The sequence below is a fragment of the Sinocyclocheilus anshuiensis genome, unplaced genomic scaffold, assembly GCF_001515605.1.
Source record: "Sinocyclocheilus anshuiensis isolate Anshui unplaced genomic scaffold, SAMN03320099.WGS_v1.1 scaffold947, whole genome shotgun sequence".
Taxonomy (NCBI): Eukaryota; Metazoa; Chordata; class Actinopteri; order Cypriniformes; family Cyprinidae; genus Sinocyclocheilus; species Sinocyclocheilus anshuiensis.
Window position 1 is genome coordinate 140,910 of NW_015547686.1, and position 24,370 is coordinate 165,279.

Consider the following 24,370-nt stretch of genomic DNA (forward strand, 5'->3'; position numbering starts at 1 on the left):
TAATATGTTATTTATTCAAACCACGCCCACACGCCGTATCATCCTGTTTAACCAAACCACGCCCACTGATCGCTTCATCCTGTTTCTCGTGTCCTGCCACAACCGGTGAAGTAAGATGCTCAGGTTATTGGACTTTGCAGTATGTTTGCTTTCTCTTTGGAGGCCAGAAACACAATTGATGAGTTTACCTGGCACAGAAATTAGGAGAGCAAGAAAACTAATTTAGTGGAGAACCAATTCACGTTGTGTTTGTTGTTGATTCAGAAATTATGATCAAACCATACCAACGAAAAACAAAAAACTACCTCATCTTAGATGATATTTGCAGTTAAGTCAATGCTATATTACTGTGAGATAAAAGGTGTATATGAGTTAACTTGGGGCAAACAAACTGCACAACAAATCTGTGAAATCCAGTATGTGAAGACATCAGAAGGAATAGTTAATCCAAAAAATTTTACTCCATCTTGACGTTCCAAACCAGACTTTTATTTTTCCATGTAAATCTAAAAGTGAATTGTTTTGAAAATATTTAATATATTGAAAGTGAATGATGACTGGAGCGGTCAAGCTCCAAAGTCAAAATGTGTGGGGAAAAAAAGTATTATAAAAGTGGTCTCAAAGACTAATCTGATCTCCATTCAGTTCATGAAAAAGAGTGACCAGTGCATTATTCCTAATATGTTCCACGGAAGAAAGAAAGTCATACTGGTTTGGAGCGATGAGAGTGGGTAAATGAAGACTTTATTTTCATTTTTGCATAATTAGGTCAGTAGGAAAGTAATGTTTTGGTAGTTAATGCATTTCACTTGCATATGATCCATTTGGAGCCCAGGACACTTTTGATGTTTCCGCAGTGATTCAGACACTCCTATATGGCTAATGTTTCTGACTGACACACATTCATGCTGAGGTTCTTTTAATCCTTTCCCAGAGAGACAGAAAGAGACGGAAAGAGTCATCACAAATATCACTATTATGAGGCTCAGATGAGATGGAACAGTTTTGACCTTTATTTTAACAGGGAAGCTGCAGCATCATCTTAGGACCTTGACTGTGTGGATGGACAGACAGATGTATTCTTAGCCTCTTATGAGCTACCTGAGCCTAAATGCTGTTTTCTACAATACAAAGTCGGTTGATAAACTATAAATGATAAACTATATAATATATCATACCTCCTTAATGTAGATGCAGTGGTCAGATAGATAAACAGAGGTACTGTATGTCCTGCGGTTTGACATGATATAATTCATCTAAAAGTATTTTTAAGGGAAAATTCTCTCATAATTTACTCACCTTCATGTCATTCCAGTCCTGTATGACTGATATTCTTCTGCAGAACACAAAAGAGGATATTTTGAAGAATGTTTGTAACCAAACAATTTTGGTGACACTTGACTTCCATTGTATGGACAAAAAAAAGTTTTTGATTATTGTTATTTTTTTTGTGTGAACTATCCATTTAAATATTATTTTCACATTCTTATTTGATTATATATTTATGATTATATATGCATTTTGAGTCCTCATATTAACCGAGAGACTAAAATTTTAGAGACGTGTAAAAATACATTTATCACACTGGAAGACCTTATAAAATTAACTTGTGTAATTAATTAAAGTTGGTGAAAAACTTTTAAGGAATGGTGGCCATTTACAGTACCCAAAATATACACTTTCCCTTATACATATATATATAAATTGAACTTACAACCTTGATGATGAAGTAAAAAAAAACTTAATAGAAATTATATATATCAACTAGATAGACATGTCATTTTAGTCACTGTCTGGCTGTGGATCTCTAATGAAAACCTGTCTTGTCATATAAGGCTTAGAGTGTTAGGGTTTCTTATGAAGATTTTGCTTTAGCGCCTGTCTGTCTTTTTTTCCCCCCCCTACTGGTCTGTTGGTTGTTGAGGGCATTTAACGGGTAGTATTCAATCCAGATGTCCCTCATTGAGTAACAGCTGTGCTCCAGTTTGCTCTGTAAGGACCTGACTAAGGGGAGAGTGAATCTAATGTGGTACGTCAACCCTCCGCATCTTCCATCATTATGAACTGTAGCAGAAAGGGAAAATATGCAGAATCTATCTTAAGTTGTGAATGTCTTAATAATTTTATAAACATTTTTCCTGTACTCATATTTTGACATTTAGCATATCATATTTTCTTATAAAGTTAGAGATCGTTTTGTTATTATTACTAGGCCTAGATAAGATAAAATATGCTTATGCTTTACATTATATACATTTAACTTAGACTATATATATATATATATAAGAGTGATGATAGAGAAAAGAGAGAGAGGCTTGTGAGTGAAGGAGGCTCATTCATGGCTCCTGATAGCTGTCTGTGTATGTGTGCATGAGCGTATGCATGCCACTATGCTTCTGTGTGGGTGTGTGAATGGATGTCTGTGAAAGACCACTCCAGACCCTCCATGGCCCCCATTCTACCCCTTGGCGTGTGTGCGTGTGTGTATGTGGACACTGGCCCTTGAAGGCTCAGTGAATGACTGCCTTGTGCCCTCGGAGAGGAAGCTTCTCCTGGGTTACACACACACTGTTTTCTGACCTGATCTGTGTGTTTTTGTTCATTCATTCTGCCATTATATTTATAAATGTTAGTGGGTCGCTCCAGCACTGTTGAATTGAGATATATTTATAATCTGACAGTAACACCTGAAATCACGTACGTAAGGAAAACAGCTTGATATAGTTTAGCCATCATTTACCTAGCTTTATGTCACTGCTAATCAGAATGACATTATAACAGTGCAATGGATGGGGTCTGAAGCTTTCAGATTTCAAAAAGCACAACCGAGTACCATAAAAGTATCATAAAAATATTACTATCTCAGAATAAAAACTATAGAAGGCAATGGAAAGTCCCTATATGTGTGTGCCCGTCTGGCCGCTTAAATCACGACAATAGCGTAATTGCATGGCTTGCGCTAAAGGGTGGAAATCAGCGTGTCTCACTCTACTGTGTGTTAAAGCTAAGATCACAGAGAGGATCTGTGAACCACAACAGCGCAGAAAAACCTCAGGCTTATTTAAATGACTTTATATTATATATCTGCTGTATTTCTTTAGTGCATCCTTTATACAAAGGGAGCTGTTGTTGTGATTCTGTCTCTTTCTTTGGATTGATATTGTTGTTATACTGCTGTTTTTTGCCCAATTTCCTAAACTGAGAATGGCTTTGGTGAAAGAGATTCACCGTGTTAATCTCATAAACAGGATACTGTGATCCGTCTCTTTCGCACTAATAAAGAGAAGACATTTATTAATATAGAAATAAGAGTCTTACAAAAAACAATTAACGTGCATCTGCTGATTATATGAATGGCATTTGATCTCAGCTCACACAAAGCAATATCTGCGATAAGCTACAGAAATATGCAGTAATATAAATTCAATGAAATTCCTCTCTCTCATTTATGCATTATACCAACATTTTGACTGTTTGCGTTGCTTAATCAGTGACGTCATACTACGATATTGTCAGTGAAATGTATGCAAAAAATTCTAAAAGGTCATTTGTTGCATGATGGTACAAAGTCATCTACTACCAGTCTAACATCTTTTATCTGTTCAGTCACTTCCCACATGTGAGGAAAAAACAGAAACCTGAATATCAAGGGTGGTCGGATGCTTTTCCTCAATCTATTCTAAAGTGAAGAAGATGAGTCAGATGCAAGACCATTCCTTAGAAGCATATAGCATATATGACACTACTGAAGAAGACTGGAGATGATATCTACAGGTTTGGCAGGTCCCACCCGTCCTAAAGGTTGTTTCTGCTCTGCTGTTTCATCTAGTACACTCTGAGCCTGAAGGCATAGACACCATATGTAATATCTGAAGCAAAACATGATGCATTTAATGCATTACATGTGTATCCTAGAAGACAGGGAGTTCTAGTTGACAGCCATGTTCTTTTTATTGTGACTGAAATAATAAATTATTGTCTTTGATTAGGAGAGACAGACAACTTCTACCAAGAGTCTGGAGGTGAATGTTGAGGGTTTGGAGTAGGGGGAGGTGAGGAGCATCTGGAGGGGAGGAGTGGAAGAAAGGCAGCACATTCCTCCAGATTTTTTTCTCAGATATACTGGATGCTTCTGATGAAACCTGTCCACATAAAAAAAGAGAAATAGAGAAAAAGAAAGAGAAAGAAAGTAAGAAGAGAGGTTGCATAATCTTCAGAATGACTGGGCCAACGATAAAGATAGCAGTGATACAGCTCTAACTGTTACTCTCATCTTAACTCTCAGCATCTGTGAGCTACAATTAAGATGACGGTACAGAATGGAGAAATTATGACACTCTCTGGGTGTGATTCAGTAATAGAGGCCACAGACGTTCAACTCTATGATCATGGAGTTTGATTCATCATAGCAGCCACATGATTGAACCCACATCTCTCAGACTGCTACCCAAATAAAGGTTAAAGCTTTTAATCAGCCAGTTTTTCCCAGTCTGTGTGAACGAATCCATCACCTGATCTAAATTCAACCACTCTGTAATTCTCACGCTTAGTTTTCAATCACATCCCTTATCTGTTCTGCACAGGACAATGTATGACGGTCAATTTTGTCATTACGCAGGATTGTATTCCTCAGTAAAGGTTAAGTATGGCTGCTGTTGTCAAACCTTTGGCTTGGGTTTTAAATCTGCTCACATGATGGACATAAATAGAGAGAATAGAGAGCTCATTGAGGTATGTTCTTATGTGAGCACACATTCAGAAACGCACAAAATAACTAAATCAACAGTTAGTGTGTAGAGGCTTGAGGGTGTGTTAGCTTTGGTCCTGTCAGACCAGATCCTTTCATATTTTTTTTTTCAAATTGCTAGATGCTTTGAATAGCTTTGAAACATTTGTAAAATACCTTATAGACAAGCAATTGTTCACTGATAATAGTGGGCGCTGACTGTTTTCACCCCGGCGCCTACTCTGTTATTGTGAAAGACATCTAAATATATTTCATGTATTTATTTTATTTAAATATAAACAAATAAAACAAACCCTAATTTGTATCTCAGTCTCCACTTTGATCTCTTGTGAGAAAATTAATTATGCAGTATTAAGTTCAAAGTTCAAAGCTAATAAGGTAAAGTTTCTCATAAATATTTCATTGTAACTCACAGAATAACATTTATTAAGGGAAAAGCATATGACCCTGTACACCAATAAGTTTATTGACTCTACAATGTAATTACCATAACAAATTAGAGTGTACTTTTGCATTTTAACACAAATATTCCCCTCTAATTTTAGACAATACGTAATGGGGGTTCCAGGTCTGTCCATGCATTCAACAAGGGGTCCTTGACATGAAAAGGGCTGAAAATCCACAATAGACATATTTTAGTGCTTAGTGTTATAACTGTGTGCCTGTGGTTGGAGAACAGTCAGGTGTCATTTAACTTGACATTATGAACTTTGAAGTGCTAAAATACCCCAGATTAATTTTTCTTCATTCCTCTCCTCGGCTAATGCTTTAGCAGGACTTCCTTGACATGCCAGAACTCCTCCTGCTCTCCAGGCACTCTATCTTTCATTGTCTGTGTCTTTGTCCTGAGGGACTGCAGTGAACAGAACTGTGGATGTCATAGAGATGTCAGTCAACTGCTCTGTTCAGTGACCCCCGAAGTGTACTAGATTTAACCTCCAAAGAGATTCCTATCTCAGTTGAAGCAAACTGCAAACTGGCATCATGATGGAAGAAACATCCAGTTTAGTGTGTGTCTGTCTTTACTTTCATTGAGAAAATGACCAGCAGTGGTAGGAAGCAAGTCAGGATAATGTCTGATTTATATCTAGCACACTCACCTAGCTTTGGTCAAATCCTATCAGAGTGTTATTTTGCGACTCAGATGTTGGCCTGAATTAAAGCCAAAAACTTGATCAAAAAAGAAAGTCTGAGCTGGAACATATTACGTTATAAAGGTACAGAGCCTTTGGGGTTAGACAAGCAAGAGTTTCCAGAACTTTTTAAACCGTATCTGCACTCTTGGGTTGTGCCCAGCATGTGTTTTGACTCCTAACCTTTGCGTTAGAGCATGTATAACTTATTCTTCACATGTGGAAGACATATTCTTAGCCCCATTCTAAGCCAGTGAGCCCTGCACAGACATATGAATACCCACTCTTAGCTCTGTCTCACCCCTCAGGCTCTGAATAAACATGTCAGGTGGGTGTCAGTGTTTGCAGGAACATGTCGTCAGCTTACCATGAGGTCCCTAACTCAGATATCCAGCATTGTTTTCCCAGGCTCCCTTTCTACTGAGGATCAAAGACCCAGCTGATTATGTTAATTACATAATGACTTTTAATTCCAGGGAACAGTTTTGAATATGCAGTATAACAGAGATGCTAATCAGAGTTAATGTATTTTATTATAGCTGCAGTTGATAATATATTTAATTCCTATCAAAACTATAATGAAGCATGTTTCTGCCTTAAACATTTTTTTTAAATGTAATTGTAATTTTATTTGTCCTAATTGCAACTTTATATGGCATAACTAGTTTCATTTGTCATAACCGCAACTTCATATTTTTTAATTGTGACTTTCTCATAATTGTGACACGTTTCTTGTCTCACAATGTGACTTTCACATCATTGTGACTTTATATTTCACAATGTGATTGTTTCACATATTTGACTATTTCTTGTAGTTGTGAATTTATATCTGATCATTGTGACTATAATTCACAATAGACTTTCTTGTAGTTGTGACTTCTCACAATTGTGACTATTTCTCATTTTTGCCATTTTATTTCACAATCTGAATCTTTCTCACATATTGTACTTTATTTCTCGTAATTGCCACTTTTATATCTCACAGTTGCATTTATATTTTTCGTAATTGTGCACTGCAATTTTTCCTCATAATTGCAACTTTAATTAACACAATTGTGACTTTGTGTCCCATTATTGTGACTTCATATCTCACATTGTGACTGTCTCACAAATGTGACTATTTTTTGTTGTTGTGACTATATCTAACAATTCAGACTTTCTCTTTTTGTTAATTTATATTTTACAGTATGATTGACAAATCTGACTATTTCTTGTAGTTGTGACTTAATATCTCACAATTGTGAATATTTTTCTTTTTTGTGATTTAATATTTCACAATGTGACTGTCTCACAAACTTTGCTTTATTTTTCATAATTGCCTTATATCTGCAACTTTATTTTTCATAATTGTACATTTATATCTCACATCTGCAAATTTATTTCTCATAATTGCAACCTTATAATTCACAATGTGACCTTCTCACAAGTTTAACTTTTTCTTGTTGTAGTTGAGACTTTATATGCCACAGTTGTGACTTATTTTCTCTCAATAGTTATATTAATAATATATTAAAATTATTATGAAAAAATCAAAGCCTCATTTTTTCCTTGCAGTGGTCAGACAGGAACAGACTAGACTAAAACAGCTATTTGGTCTGTATACAGGATATTCTTCTGCCCAGGGCTGTGTTGCCACAGGCTCTTTTAAAAGAGAGCCAATTTAGACTGGCAAAATTACAGAGTACAGGGAGCCCTTTGAAGGGGGGGATGGGGAACACATCTGGAGACCCCCTCCCCTCCTGAAATGCAACAGTAGAGGAATATAGAGGGTGGTTATGGGGATTCCTCGCTCCTTAGGATATCCCTTTAGTTCAGTTGTGTCCTCGTTCCCTTTCCCCTTTTCCTCTAAAAGTTGCAGTGTCTGTAACTTTTCACTCTGTCACAAAACTCTAGTTTATATTTGTGTATTTCTCTCATACTCAACCTCTCTACCACCCACTGTTTCACCTCCAGAAGAGCTCGTCTGGTTTGTGGCCCTCAGTGGCTCCCGACTGGAGGTGGGGCTGAAGCCCAACTGCCTCCTGTGGTCATGGTTCTTTTGCTCTGTGGCTGACAGCAAAACGTAAGAAAAATCTGGAACTGGAATTAAGAAACCAGAGGAAAGTGAGAGGGGGAAGGGACCTACGAGTTGTATTTGGAAAGTTAAAATGGGAGGACGAAATAAGAAAGAATGACAAAGAAAGAAAGGAAAAAAGAGGGAGAAGGGAGTGAGGGAGCAGGAGGAGAGCAGGGACTGGAATAAAACCGCACATGCAGACTTTAGATCTACCACCTCATTCTCCATCTTATCAGTATTGCATTCAAAAGGTCTCTGAGTTATAAACACAAAAACTGGCTTCTTTGAAATCCTTTTGGTGAGAAACCTGTGTGACCTGATCTCCAGAGAGGTGGGTCTGTGTCTGGTGGCAAGCTTACAAAAGTCACAGACTGCAGCTGTGAACTTGACGCCATGCCTGTAATCTAAATCAGCCCTCACCTGCGAACACCTGCAGAGGCCTGGCTCCCCCCCACACACCCACCCACGTGTCTGGCTCATCATGCATGCTGAGCGGATCATGACTATCCTCCCTGACCCATCTCTGATCTCTCAACGCTGCCAGCTGGAATCTGAATCTGAGAATGTGAACTGGCTTTAAAGTGCATATGTGCTGGTTTGGAGACAATAAGACTGCAAAAATACATCCTCACCCCACATTCACACGTGAATGTCCCTAACATTTAGGTCAAAAAATGTCAGATTTAGTGCACACGAGTTACATCTAAATATTTAGATATGTAAACAAATAAAACTGATCAGATCATGTTGTGGCTGAAGCTGATGTTCATGCCTCACATGAGGGAACCATATTTTTAATTGCATCACACGTTGACTACTGTAAACACTAAACACCTTCAAACTCCATCTTCAGTTCAAGAACTTCTCTCCCTCTCTCCTTCTCTCTCTCTTTTTTGCCACTCTGAGAATGGATCTCCTCATTGTTCTCAGAAACTCTTTTGCTCTGCGAGAGGCACATATTCCCAAATATTGTGGGTTTGGCTGTATTCCCAATTCCACTGCTGCTAAATGATTTTTATCAGCATATTTATTTTTCCAAAGACTAATGCGTTATTTTCTTCTGCACCGAGCTGCTCCGTTCGCACCCTGCACTCCAGCTCCAAAATGACAAGCTCCCCTCTCCTTATTTGCATACTGAGCTCTGATTGGCTAGAGTGCAGCTGGAGGTCTGGAATAAGGGAATAGAATGCGATGAGTCAAGCAGCTGTGCAGTTTACTAGCCCGCTTAGACCCGGACATGGCCTAAACGTTACTTCAAGAAAATGGATCAGATGGAAAAATAGGGCATTGCTCAGCCTGTGCACACATGCTTTGCACTGCTGCAGCTGTGGTCCATTTTTTAACAATTTATAAAGAGCACCCAAGTGACAAACGAGAAATATTTTAAATGACAATATTGACTAAGCTGAAAAAGTATATTAAGAATATATATATATATATATATACAGTGGGTACGGAAAGTATTCAGACCCCCTTCAATTTTTCACTCTTTGTTATATTCTAATTATAAAATGCAGAAATATTACTCTCTCTTCCTTGTTGTACTCAATACAACATAGAAAAAATCATTCTGTGTGTTTTATTGCACATAACTAAGACACGGATGTCAGGGAAGTTAGCTCAAAAGCCCCAGCTGCAGTTATAATTGTGAAATGTCAACATAAATGCACAGTGTACTGTGCTTTTAGTTCACTTGAAGTGTATGGTATACGTGCTAAGGGTCTGATAGGTCTGTTGATGGATAGGAGTGTCTGATCCAATAAGGCTGCTTGAATACCTGATCACTGATCTATGTTGCAATGTCAGTTGGCAGGTTTTGACCACCAATGCAACTTTCAACAGCAAATGTGTTTTTTTTAGTCCTCAAAGTAACGTTCCTTCCGTCTGCATTTTAATGTGAGAAAAATCATCTAAATGTCACTATTCTACTTTTTAAAAAGGGTTAAGCCTGAGATATGACTTGTTTTCATTTCTCCTAAAATTTGACCCTAATGACAGAGACACACTTTTCCAGTTCTTCTGGTATCCTTCCTCTGAGGAGCCTTCCAGATGTGGAATTTCAAGACTCTTGCATCAGCACCCCAGCATTGCATCATTACCATTGGCCCCTGCAAGGTCAACTGAAAACCAGACAGACACAACATAAGAAACTCTTAACTGACACTTGTCAAAACAGGAACGAGCTTTACAGAGAGATAAAACCGATTGGAGAAGCGTTCTGACTGTCTGCTCTGATAACAGATGTACACAGGACCACACAGACAGGGAAGTTGCACACGTGAATACAGGTTTCCATCGAAGCTCATGCGTAATAGGGATCCTTTATATTTGCATTTTGCACTAGGCTAATGGATTACTTGACAAAACTACTTGGCAAATTAAAACACACACACACAGCCTGCTAGCATATGCAACTCAGAGTTACGAAATAGCACCTTCATCACCTTCGTATTAATCAAGTCTGTAAACATATCCACCCCACACATTCAGGAGCAGGAACATTTAACGAACCTCAAAGTTTTAGGGTGGGATTGTTTATATTGTCATGCTCAGCCGTGGAGATTAGCCGGCACTGACGACAGGACAGCTGCGTCATTTCACGAACTCTATCATCAGGGTGTTCCCAGGATGTCATTCGTCAAACAATACGGATAACTGCCATTGCAGGGTTTGTTTCCTGCTCCTCTGCTTATGCATCCATTTGGTGAGCAACAAGTTTGACCAGATACCATGAGCTACAATACTCCGTTCTCCCCTAATTCTCAATTCAGGTTCGTTGTTTTGGAAGCTCTGTTTTGTCAACTAGGGACAGCCAGAGTAAACATTCATAACAGCACAGCTTTCCCGGTCCCCTCTTCATAGAAGTGTCGCAGTGGCTAGGGGTTTGTGTGGGAACTCATCCAGGTGCTGGGAGTGTGGATGTGTGCACGTGTACATATCTGTGATATGTGCATAGCGGCTGGTTTATATGCTCACTGCGCTACAGGTGTGTCATTCCCACACCTGTCACCATTTACCAGGATGTAAACACGATCAGGTCCTCTCACACCTTTTTCCACACCCTTGCTCACCAAACACATATTCGCATGCCCCCACTGCAGAGAGGGCACACACACGTCTTTCCATTCGCAACATGACGACATACATTATAAATGCACTCATGCATAGAAGAATGCATTTCTCTTTTTTATCCACCTTTCAGACAAACACTCCTTGAACTAAATGAGAGAAGGGTTTTATCAGAGTTCCTCTGAATTTCAACAGTGACTATATTTAAATGATCATTTGAAAAGAGGCTGTATATTAAATTAGTATCTCAATGTTATTTGAGTTGATCTTTGCTTATAATAACGTGATCAGGGAGTGGGATGAATTCAGCCAAATGATTATTTGTTCACACATTACTGTTCTACCATTCAAAAGTTTACAGTTGGTAAGATGTTTTTGAAAGTCTTTGATGCTCACCAAGGCTCCATTTATTTGATCAAATATACAGTAAAATAGTAATTTAGTGAATATATTCTTACAATTTAAAATAACCATTTTCTATTGCAATATATTGTCAAATGTAATTTATTCCTCTGATGGCAAAGCTGAATTTTCAACACTACTGAATTTTCAGTCACTACTCCAGTTTTCAGTGTCACATGAACCTTCAGAAATCATGCTAATATTGATATTGTCAGATTGTCAGTTTTAATAAACTTATGGTGTCCTTGCTGAATAAAAGTATTAATTTCATTTAAATAAAAAAATTAAATTAAATTAAAATATTGTCTTTGTGGTCTCTTCCCCCAGCACTTCTCCGAGCAGATGGAGGATTTCTCCAATGACCTTTTCAACAGTTTCTTTGATGATCATCTGTTGGCGGAGAGGAACCCATTGTTGGATATGGATCTGGACCCTCCAAACCCTGACATCCAGGCAGAACACAGCTACTCTCTCAGTGGGGACTCTGCCCCACAGAGCCCCTCCATGCCCATCAAATCAGATGATGATGCAGGTTAGCAAGCAGCTCAGCATACCCTGTTCATTCCTTTTCTTGCTTGTCATGCATCCATGCAGAAAAGCAGCTATCCGTGTTAGATTATCAGGAGAAGATTTTACACTCCTGATAAATGCCATAGTTCAAAGCATCATCTATCAGCAGCTCTGGTTTTTCTATAAAGTCTTTATTTTCTCTGCGTCTCTTCTCATCTCCCGAAGCACCCGTGCAGCACAGGGTTCCTTGTCAAAGCTCTAGCCAAGAACTCTACAATTGGAAGCTGGGAATTCCAGGAAGACAGCCAACACTCACACTCGCTCACTCTTTCTGTCAGTTCGTCCGTCTGTCTCTCTCTCTCTATTTCTCACACAAGCCACGGTCAGGCCAAGGAACTGCAGACATCCATAAAATAAAAAGGGATCTGGTTTCCAGCTTCAGATGGAGAATTTGGTGGCGGTGGCTTGGAGAGTTGCATCATCCTGAACTTAGGCTGACTATGTGAGGAGTGTGTGCAGACTTCTTTCCAGTCAGGCTTTAAATCAACAAATCCTTTAAGAAGCATGAAGGTACTGCAGGATTTCTTGATCCATTTAGCCAGACTGTAATGCCCTGAGCATCCAAAATGAAGGTCTTTCTGAACACATTCATGCTATTGTTTCTTTCTCTCTCTGTGCCTTCTAGCTCAAAAAACTGAATTTACTGAAAAATGTGTACATTTAGGGTTATGGCTGCAAAAATGAATGTAAAATGAACAGTAAAACGCAGGAAATAAGAGTTTAAATTCAATTAACAATTAACTTTCTGGCAATAAATTTAATGATACAATTTTCAGTCCTCATGAGGTATTGAGCTGTCAAAAATGTTGAATATATTTCCGCCTTCTATACCCTGCCATCTGTTGCCTTAAGGTACTACTATGTACCTTTTAGAGGTAAATAGGTAACGAAGATGTCCCTTTAAAGGTGGGGTAAGCGATTTCTGGTAGCCAATGTTGACATTTGAAATCACCAAAACAAACACGCCCCTACCCCAAAAGGGTCTCGCCCCTATTTTGATAGCTCCACCCCACACATACGTACGCAACCCAGGCAACGGTTAGTTCTGTGAAACAAAGCAAAACCAATGTTATACCGGACGCGAGTGGCGTGGCGCAACAAAATACTATGGAACTCATTATAATCAGTGATGCTGTCTACACCATAGATATATATACATATCTATGGTCTACACTGGATGCCTTTCGGCACGACACGACAAATCCCTGACAGAAACCTGCTGCTGCGTTCTATTCATGACGTATTGACACAAATTTCAAATGATTTTCAACGGTCACTTTGCCAGCGTACTAGACAAGTCCACAAGTCCAGTGTACTAGACAGACTTTAGCTGTTACGGCGCAGACACGGTGTTACTCACCTATCGAGAAGAAACAAAGCAACCTCGGCATCCGATCGCAGGCCTTCCGCTCCTTGAGTTCTCTCCAGCGCTGGAAAGCTGATCTGATATTTACACGGGTCCTACTTCTTGCCTTAAGCCTTCTTTTGTTCTGCAGACGTTTTCCTCTTTTGTTTTTTATCAGCCATCTCTATCTTTCTGTCACTCGGCTGCTAATGTCTGTCCTGTGCACTGAACTCTCTCTCCTCCACATCATGAGTAGACACGCCCCTTACTGCTGATTGGCTACAAGTTTGTTTTGCTAGTCGGCCCGAATCAGTTTTCTAAAGCGTTTTTGAAAAATCGCTTACCCCACCTTTAAGGGTACTGCTGCAGTGACAAGATGTTGTACCCCTAAAGGTACAGTTTTTGCACAGCTTTTGTCTGAGAGTGTAGGGAGTTTAGATGACCACAGTGAGTTCAGGTGTTTCAGTAATGTGTGATATCCCCTCTGATCCATTAACCTGCCCATATAAAGACTGTGAGTGGCTTTAGGGGGCAGTTAAAGTAAGCACTGGCTGGTTCACTACTTTGTCTCCTGTTGCTCTGCAGTAACTTTAAACCCGCTAATGAGCATCGCTTTTCCATCTCCGCCGGCCTGGAGTCGCCTCACTATGATACCTGCTGTCCTGAGAGACATCAAAGCCTTACAGTGCTCTGTGGGCAGGATCCAGTAGCTTCTGTGGAGTATAAGGAAGGACTTTTGCATGTAAAATTTGTCCATATTATTAAGTAACAGCAGCTCTAAGCCACATTTAAGCTACCACATGGAGAAAAAGTGACAAGTATGTTTAAATGTGCAATTATAGTCAAGCTACAGCAGGTTTTTGCCTTTATCTATCTGTCTGAGTACATGACACAATGTACTGTGTGTCACCTCATTCTTTCAAAGGATGTCGATCCCCATTATGGTGTACTTCAATTAATTTAAATTCACGATTATTTGTATAGCGCTTTTCACGATACAAATCGTTGCAGAGCAGCTTCACAGAAAATGAACGTTTCTACATTACATTTAGGAGTAGCTTATCAATGGTGACTATGTCAAGGTGATGTCCATATGGCAGAAATGTACAGTAAAAATCATGCAGTTAGTTAATGACATGTATTCAAACAAATGGTGAACACTATTAACAGCAATGATTATATGTTGCGATCAAACTTATAGGAAAATTTGGTAGTTTTGTATGTTGGTTCAGGGTTGTCGTCATCTGAGGTCCTCGGAGGGGTTTGCATCTTCTCTTCTCAGGTGTTTGGTCATCTCAGATCTTCATAAGGGCTGGATCCAGCCTGAAGCTTGTGTTATCTAGTTACCTCGGGATTCCCATCCCGTGGCAGAAACAGAGAAGTAAATAGACAAAAATTAGCGTAGCTGCTGTTCAAACCAAGCTAAGAATAATGTGCATTTGATCAGATATAACTGGAATACAAGGTTATGAGAGGTTGAGATGAGATGCTTGGCTAAAGAGATGTGTCTTTGATCTAGATTTAAACAGAGCGAGTGTGTCTGAACACCGAACATTATCAGGAAGGCTATTCCAGAGTTTAGGAGCCAAATGCGAAAAAGCTCTACATCCTTTAGTGGACTTTGCTATCCTAGGTACTACCAAAAGTCCAGAGTTTTGCGATCTTAGGGAGCGTGATGGATTGTAGCGTGGTAGAAGACTAGTTAGGTACGCAGGAGCTAACCCATTAAGGGCCTTTTGCATGTAAAATTTGTCCATATTATTAAGTAACAGCAGCTCTAAGCCACATTTAAGCTACCACATGGAGAAAAAGTGACAAGTATGTTTAAATGTGCAATTATAGTCAAGCTACAGCAGGTTTTTGCCTTTATCTATCTGTCTGAGTACATGACACAATGTACTGTGTGTCACCTCATTCTTTCAAAGGATGTCGATCCCCATTATGGTGTACTTCAATTAATTTAAATTCACGATTATTTGTATAGCGCTTTTCACGATACAAATCGTTGCAGAGCAGCTTCACAGAAAATGAACGTTTCTACATTACATTTAGGAGTAGCTTATCAATGGTGACTATGTCAAGGTGATGTCCATATGGCAGAAATGTACAGTAAAAATCATGCAGTTAGTTAATGACATGTATTCAAACAAATGGTGAACACTATTAACAGCAATGATTATATGTTGCGATCAAACTTATAGGAAAATTTGGTAGTTTTGTATGATGGTTCAGGGTTGGCGTCATCTGAGGTCCTCGGAGGGGTACTTCTTAACTAGCAAGACTTTCTAGGTCAACCAGCCTATCCAGAAAGATTTAGCTGGTTGACCTGCTTCACAAGTAAAGTTTTGCAATTTATGATGGTTCACCGGCCAGCCCATGTTGGTTTATACTGGTCTTTTCAGCAGAGATGTCCTTAAACTCATTTTGTTTTAATATATAGAGAGACAGGCGGTGAGAATGAGAGAATCCTTATAGATCTAAGAGACCCCTCAGATCGATCAGATCCTTCAGAAAGTGTGCATTTGGTCTAATCATGTTTGAAAAAGCTGTAAAAAAGACTAATCCCTTATTCACAATAGAGGCTACGCATAAGAGTGTGTTTGCTTTAGTGCACCCAGGTGAAGGACAGACTCTTATGGTCTAATCTGGTGTACTGAACTGAAGGGTTAGGCACTTTTACAGAGGTTTCCCACAGACTGAGAGCTATGAAGTATAAAATCCAGCGCTCTCCACCGAACAGCAGAACTCCTAAAGAGCTTTCCTCTCCTGTTGTAATCAGACCCCTGCTGATGTCCTTCCCTAACAGAGGACTAACATGAAAAACCTGCCATCCTTCTTTTACAAGGCCGCATAATGTTTTATCGATTCTGCAGTGGAGCCTGCACAACGAATGCTACCGAGGGCGATGTGATAACGAGGGCTCCCACTATACACAGTGCTTTCCTCCCCTTTGAAGCGTCCAGACATGTAGAGCTGTTCTCTAGCCACCCTACATGCCCCCAATCTCTCACCTGCCCCTCCCACACCATAGGCTTTTGTGTTAAAAGTATAAAGAAAAGCTGGTTTGCTTTACCCTTCCGGTCATTAACTGAGTCTGTCCTCTTCACCTGCAGCATTACAGCCTCTGCATGAAACCCCCTAAATGGGGTCTGGAGTGTGAAATTTGTCACTTTCCTGAAAATATCACGCATTGATTACGATCCTGCATGATATTTTAAGACACATTTGCCCATAAGGCCCTTTTTTTTTAAAGCACACAGATGCATTACATGACTAAATATTGTCTGATACACAGTGATGAATTAAATAATTTATTAATATATAATAATTTTTTGTCCATCAATTAAATGTATTTTTTAATGGGTATGCTGATTAAATAGATTACATAAATGAAATTGAAGCAAATAAAGCACCCAAAATGAAGACAATTCAAAGACACTGTGGATAATCTAAAGCACTGAATAGACAGTAAAAAAGTATATTGATTGTTTTGCTGTTTTCGTGTCTTAGTACATAAGCTTATCTGTGGCCTACTGTCCACAGGATTTTGCGGTTTACGTCAAATGTCAAGTTCAACTGTTGAATTTGTGCTTTATTCAGCAGCTCTCCCTGTTTTTTAACATCTGATTGATTTGATGTGATCCTTGTGTCTTTTGAGAGACTTTATTTATTAAGTATTATCATTCCATATGTCATTCCCCAAAGCATTTCTTAAAAAAACTTTTACAGTCAGTACTTTTTCTCTCTTTTCTGTTTGTTTGAACCTGTTATTTCTTTCCTCAGACTCCGAAGGGATGTGGTCGTTCAGTCAGAATCTAACAGCCATTCTAGTGAAGCAGGAGCCCAGCCTGATGTCAGAGAACTGCCCTGATACAGCGCCCCCTCTGGCCAACACAAGCACCTGCTCACACCCCCTCACTCTTGCCCCTCCGCCACAGAGGAACCACACAGGGGAGAAGGTACATCTGGTCATCCTGCAACTAATCTTAAAAACTGACGTTAGAGTGAAATGCTTGTTGTATTAGTCAGGTAGATGTTACTCAGAGTGGATATCAACAGATGTAAGTGAGCTAATGATGGTGAACCTTACACACACTGCACACCAGACGGACCATTGTGTTAGTATGACAATGAAAAGCATTCTCACACGTGCTTCATGTGCTCTTTTGCTCAGCTGGCAGCTTGCTCGACTTCTCTGCCCAGTGAACGTGTTCGCAGTACGAGTGTGTGTGTGTGTGTGTGTGTGTGTGTGAGGAGTTGAACTCGCTGAAGCATGGGAATCAGCTCCAGCAGCATCAGTGTTGAGTTGAGAGTAGATTAGTTCTTTGTGGCTGCTGAGGCCTCTCAGATCTGGCACCGGACTCCCTTTGAGCATCAGAGCCATGGAACTGCTCTCTTCTCCTTGACTTGACACTAACTCAGGCCAGACTTTCCAACGGCTCCCATAAACCCTGCCCTCTCCAGGGAGCTGGATTGTGCTGTGTGAAGATACCGGTCATCAAAATAAGCAAACACACAGAACAAGGGACTGAACATTCTTTGCTTGAAATTGAAAAAGTGAGAAGTGCTGTCAAGAAAAACTTGGCTAGATGAAATAATATTCAGGATTGATGGGGTTTATGTAAGCACATGTCCTTTATTTAAGAAGGGCAGCAAGACACGCACATGGCGTAAAGCTGTTCTGACATCCCACTGGGTTCTGCTGTATTGTCGGTGCCACGGGAAGAGCAGCTCTCACCAGATAAACACAAACCATATATAACATGGCATTAAGAAATGGAGCACCATAATAACCATAATTCATGATCTGTATATATTACATAATCCTCAGGCAGTGCTTTGGATCCTTTTTGAGGCCACCTTGGAATGTTGAAGAAGTCCAAGTTATTGGTCCAACTAAAACAGAAAATGACCCAATTTTGCTGTAGTTTAATTTTAATGAAGCTTGACTAGAAGAGGAGGAAGGTACATTGTATTAGCTATTTGAAATATGTTTTCATAGACACTTTTGAAAGATTCTGTATTTACAATTTATTTGTATCTGTGTATTGTTTTATAAAACAGTCCCAGTCCTCAGATTTGAGGCTGGCAGGGTGTATAGTGGTAGAGATTTTTCAGTGATTCTCTGCATGTTAAATCATTACACAAGTATTTTGCGACAGGTGACTAAGCTGTGCAGTGCACATACAGCCTGGTACTGGAGGTACTACATTGGACTATTAAAAAAAGGTCTATTATATAGTATTATTAATGTGTGTAGTATGAATGAAACCCAGACATACTACATCCCCAAATTGTCATTGTCATGTGACTTACAGCTTAGTCGCGTCGTTTCACTGCCATTTACAACTTATCTCCTGTGACATCTTGAGATTTGTACTTTCGAATCTCTGCAGAAGCAGTCGACCATCTGGGTACTTTTTGCCTGTTTTTTTATGAAAACTATGAATTTGTACATACTACTCTTTCACATACTCTTCTTAGCCTATCAACTTAATGAATCATTGGCAGAACCGATTTTTATTTAAAACAGTGATTCATTATGGAACTTATGAAGTGATTGTTTTTATGAGTGAGTCCTTGAATCATTGACTCAACTGATTCAATAAAGGTTAAGTTTGCTGATTTTTAACCAGCTTTGTTTTGTTACTATGATGGTAGTATATGTAAATGAATAGTGTGTACTATTTCTCAGTGTTACCTGCACCCAGATATCCCCATTTGTTTGTCACCAAAAGTTGCATTTTGTATAATCTGGCAGACTTTTGCTGACAAATAAACAGTGATATCTGGGTGCAGGTAACACAGAAAAATAGGACATGGCTAATGATGCTGTTGTGTTTAAAATCTACGTTTTTGTTCTACTTCGCACTGTCGTTCTAAATATCAATAGCATATTAACAGCACTCTTGCTCATTTGATTCAGTGTAGGTGGTGTTCAGTTTCTAAATGCAGTACACATAAGGATGCTTTCATAATACAGGAACCCTGCATGTGGCAGTAAATGCAGCATTGCAAGTTATAATATAGCCTGACAACTTTCCAGCTAATAGCACACCTCTGAAATTTTTACAGCACAGTATTTTAGTCTCTTTGTACAAAGGCCTTTACTAGTTCAAGTTGGTGGGGAATGCCGTCCACTGACCCAGAAAATAATAAGAGGGAGGCATGAAGAAAAGTGTAGGGTACAACAGCCCCTCTGATCTAAGGCTCATGTCACCTCACTTTGTGCATGATGGTTGGTGGCTGGCCAGACTGTGTGTGGTTAGCAGGCGGGTAGCCTTTGCTCTGTCAGTGTAAACAGTTTGAGTCTGCCTTCAGCTGTGTTTACTGTCTCAGACATCCAGCATGAAGCACATTTAGTCCAGTACCCTAACAGTTGAGTACCATCAAAAATCATTAAATACTACAGACCACTGCAGCCTGATATCATCAGAGACTCACGGATAAAGCTAAATGATGTCTCTATGCCACATATTGCTGTAACATGCATTGAGAAAACACAGACAGGATGCTTCTTTCACAAGTACTTCAGTGAATAAGCATCTGTTGTATGTTGTAATGAATGAGAATTTCATTTTACTACCTTAATGTGCCATATTTTTAAGTGATACAGGATATTTAACGAATAAAAAAAAAAATTGGGTGAGAACATGAAAGTCATTTTAGTGGCGAGCAAACTTTGATTAAATATTAAAATATATAACACAAAAATGCACATATTAATTGTGTGAGACCAGGAATTTGATGTCATGTTGACATTAATGATTGTTTTGCTGTTTGTTTTTGTTGTTAGAGTTCCAAAGACCTGAGCTCAAACTCTGTTCCTGCCATCAAAGCAGAGCTCAGAGAGGTGAACCAGTTCCTCAGTGTGCCCTCAGGTGGGTGTGAAATCTCTCTTCAGCCCTGCTCTGAAACAGCATGGTCTTTATGATGAAGCAGTTTGACCAAGTGAGACTTGCTGGTTTAGCTAGTTAAGATCCCTGTTAGTGACTGTAGCATTCCAGCAACCTATGCTGGGGCCCAGCATTGAAAACACAGCAATTGTGGTCTTTTATACCATGACTGTACTTTAAATACAAGGCTAAAAAGCATGCACCCTCTACTTTAGATGCACAACAACAAACTAATGTACTCAACATATAGCACTTAGTTACCACATATGACCAGTGCAGTTCTTCCACACTAGTTTAAAGATGGCAAAACTAAGCAAATTAGCCCTCTTTTATTCTGCTTGCTTGCTCTACGGTAAGTTCAGGGTTATAAATACTCTAATTGTGTGTTCCTTTTCCAGAGGAAATGAGGCTTAGTGTGAGTGTTTCTTTATTTAACTTTTGCATGTGTTTGACAATCTCTCAGATCTCAACTTTAGCTCTTTCTGAATGGCCCATTGATGAAAACCAAGTCTGATGCAACTTGAGTATTGCATTTTAGTCTGTTGTATAGAGTGAATTGTTTGCATATTGTGGTCAGTTTTTATTTATTTACTTATGCTCATTATGGACGCATTTTATTTGATCAAAAATGCAGCAAAATGACAATATTTTGAAATATTGAAGATTAGAAATTATAATTTAAAATGTTTTCTGATTTTAAAATTAATTTTTTTTTGTTTTTTTTTTTGCTATAATGGAAAAGCTGAATTTTCAGCAGTCATTACTCCAGTCTTCAGTGTCACATGATCCTTCAGAAATCATTCTAATATGCTGATTTGATGCTTAAGAAATATTTCTTATGTTAAAAACAGTTGTGCTGCAATATGTTTGTTGAAACAGTGACACGTTTTCAGAATTCTTTGATGAATGGGCAGTGCAAAAGAATGTTTTATTCTTGCTGTATATTTATATAGGCCAAATTTTTGAACGGTAAAGTAACTGGATGGTCATGATATTAATAAGGTAGATCTACATGTATGTACTACAAACATACACTTTGCTGTTATTTAATACAGTCACTAATGTTTGATGTTGGTTCTAGACAATTTTTAGGATCTGAGCTCGTAATACTAAGATTACAGGTTTAAATTAAGTCCAATTAAGTTAAGCACAATTGTGCTGCTGAGAAAAGGCACTTAACCCTAGGTTTCACCAGTGTGACTGTCCCCTCAGTATACCACACATCATTTTGGATGAAAATCTGCTAATGGCAAGCAACCTATAGCACCTGCAAGTGTTGTGCGTGCGCTGTCTGTCTGGCAGGATGACGTCCTTTCATTCTGCTCATCCAGAAACAACAGCAGTGCTGTATATGTAATGGGACATTGCCAGACCAAACACATGATCAATCCAACACTCACCACACTTAGAAGCATTGTGCATGCATGTGCTGTGTGCGAAATGCCTGAAAGCTCCCAAAGGATCAGGCTTTATTGGTTTTTCATGATGACAGGTGAATAGACTGATTTTCACACCTTGGCCTGGCATTGCTCAAAAGCCCATTTTAACTTGCCGTGTTTGTGTAGCATGAGTACGGAATCAAACCTGATCATTAAGATGTGAATGTCAAGGAGTGAACGAGTCACAGGTGTCACGATTATCTCTTTGTTCCCAACAGATGAGCATCTGCGGTTGCCGCCCACTCCTCCCAGCAGCCATGGCAGCGACAGCGACGGATCCCAGAGCCCACATTCACTGCCACCATTAAGCCCTGGCCACCTGCAGAGCCCACATTCACTGCCTCCGTCCAGCCCTGCCCGGCATACGTGGAGTGTTTGGAGAAAAAGTAATTGTCTCTCCTACTCTACTCCTTTGTTCTCTACCTCTTCCCTCTCCCTTTCTGACTGCTTTTCTTTTCTCTCCTGCTCTTATTTTCTTGCATTGTTTGTCTAGCGTCCACTCTCCTCTATATTTTCTTGGTGCCTTCATCATCCTTTCTCTTCGTTGACCTCCTCTCCTTTAATCCTCTCTTCTCTCTCACCCCTGCACACCCTCTCCCTGCAAAATACTCTATATCCTGCTTGCTATTTTATGGCTTTTGTTGTGTGAATGCGGCCAATGGCTACAGTCCATGCACTCATTGGGGTGTGTGTGCGTTTGCATGAGTCATTTTCCCTTTTATGCTGCTGTTAGGCTCTCAGGGTTTGGATAATGTGCTGGAGAGACTGGACTCACACTGGACACACACATACACCTCCGTCCAGCCCTGCCCGGCTACAGGCCCGAACCTCCACAGCCATCTCCTCATCCCCTCTCCTCACTGCCCCGCATGTGAGTCAAACGCAATTTCAGCATGTAACACAGCACGCTCATTTTATATAATCCAAATGGAAATTCATATATACATATTAAACGCATATATACAGAGTGAAAAACGCTGACTTGTGTTGTAATGCAGAAGCTGCAAGGAACATCAGGCCCTTTGATGCTGACAGAGGAAGAGAAGAGGACTTTGATCGCTGAGGGATATCCTGTCCCCAACAGTTGAGCTGCTGTTAGGCTCTCAGGGTTTGGATAATGTGCTGGAGACTGGACTCACACTGGACACACACATACACTGTTTTTTCCACCATGCTGTAGTCAGTCAAGCCGACAGGGTTATGTATGGTTGTATGTATGGAAACGGTTTATTTATGTGTTTCAGTCTGTCATTGTGACTGTGTGCAATAACACACTCTTTCTCTCCTCCTCAGAGTTGAGAACTATACTTCAGAGAACAATGAACTGTGGAAAAAAGTAGAGACGCTCGAGAATGCCAACAGGTGAGAGAACATATGTGTGCTTGTGTTTAATTACAGTGAATACTTTATAGGTGGATTTTAATAAATTTAATTGTAACCGTATTTGCAAGTAAGTGTATGCAGCAGCCTCTTCGCAGTCAGCAGGTGTTGCTAAGTCGGTCCAGATGCACGCAGGTCTTAACCTCCCCTTCTGATCATATAGAGCAGTACCTTTTCATTCTCTCCTGGGTGGCCTAGTTAGAACATAGGCGCTGTCGACAGGGTGCTGTCTGTTCCTACTGTTTAGAGAGACAGAAAGAGAGAGCACCATGGGGGATAGGGTGTTATCAAAGTCAGCTCTTTTTTTGTGGATTAACTGTAAAACCTTATTGAAGAGAGCAGCACTTAAAGGGGTAGTTCACCCAAAAGGAAATCTGTCTTTTAATTCTTATCATTTAATTATCATGTCGTTACAAACCTGTATGAGTTTCTTTCTTCTGTGGAACATAAAAGTTTTTTTGAAGAATGGTTCAGTGTTTTTGGAGTATGCTGACTTTCATTTTATGAACAAATACACATTCTTAAAATATATTCTTCTGTGTTCTGTACATGAAAGTATGCTGTATAGTATAGGTTTGGAAATGTTTAGAATTAATTTTTTGAGGGTAATTTATTGAAAACATGCAAAAAAAAATACAGTATATACTATCATTTAAAAGTAAATTTTTTTTGTGAAATTAAGAAATAATTAAGAAATTAGGATGCATTGCTTTGATCAAAAGGACAGTAAAGATATTTATAATGTTACAAAATATTTGTATTACAAATAACTGCTGTTCTTTTAAACTTTCTAATTATAAAGAATACAGAAAAACATGTATTGTGGTTTCCACAAAAAATATTAAGCAGCACAACTGTTTTCAACATTGAAACAATAATAAGAAATGTTTCTTGAGCACCAAATCAGCATATTAGAATGATTCCTGAAGGATCTAGAGACGCTTAAGTTTGCTGCTGAAAATTCAGCTTTGCCATTACTTGAATAAATTACATTTGAAAATATATTCAAATTTAAAACAGTTAGCTTAAACTATAATATTTCACAATATTACTGTGTTACTGTATTTATGATCAAAGGAATGCAGCCTTGGTGAGCATAAGAAACGTCTTTCAGAAACAAAATCTTACTGACCCACAACTTTTGTGCTGTTGATATTTCACTGTTGTTTCAGATATTGAAGCTTTATTGTAGCTCGCTACTGTCATCAGTGTTCTTAGTATGTAGGTAAGAGTGACTTGAGTATGTGTGTGTAAGTGTATAGTAATGCTTTTTATAGAGGGTTGGCTCAGGTCCGTTATTAACGACACACTTAAAGTAGCACGCAGCACGGTG

The 24,370-nt window shown here is 39.2% G+C and overlaps 1 pseudogene; it reads left to right on the forward strand.

Annotated features, from left to right (window-relative positions):
- LOC107703277 (cyclic AMP-responsive element-binding protein 3-like protein 1) overlaps window positions 1-24,370 on the forward strand; it is a 30,193-nt pseudogene that overhangs the window by 798 nt on the left and 5,025 nt on the right.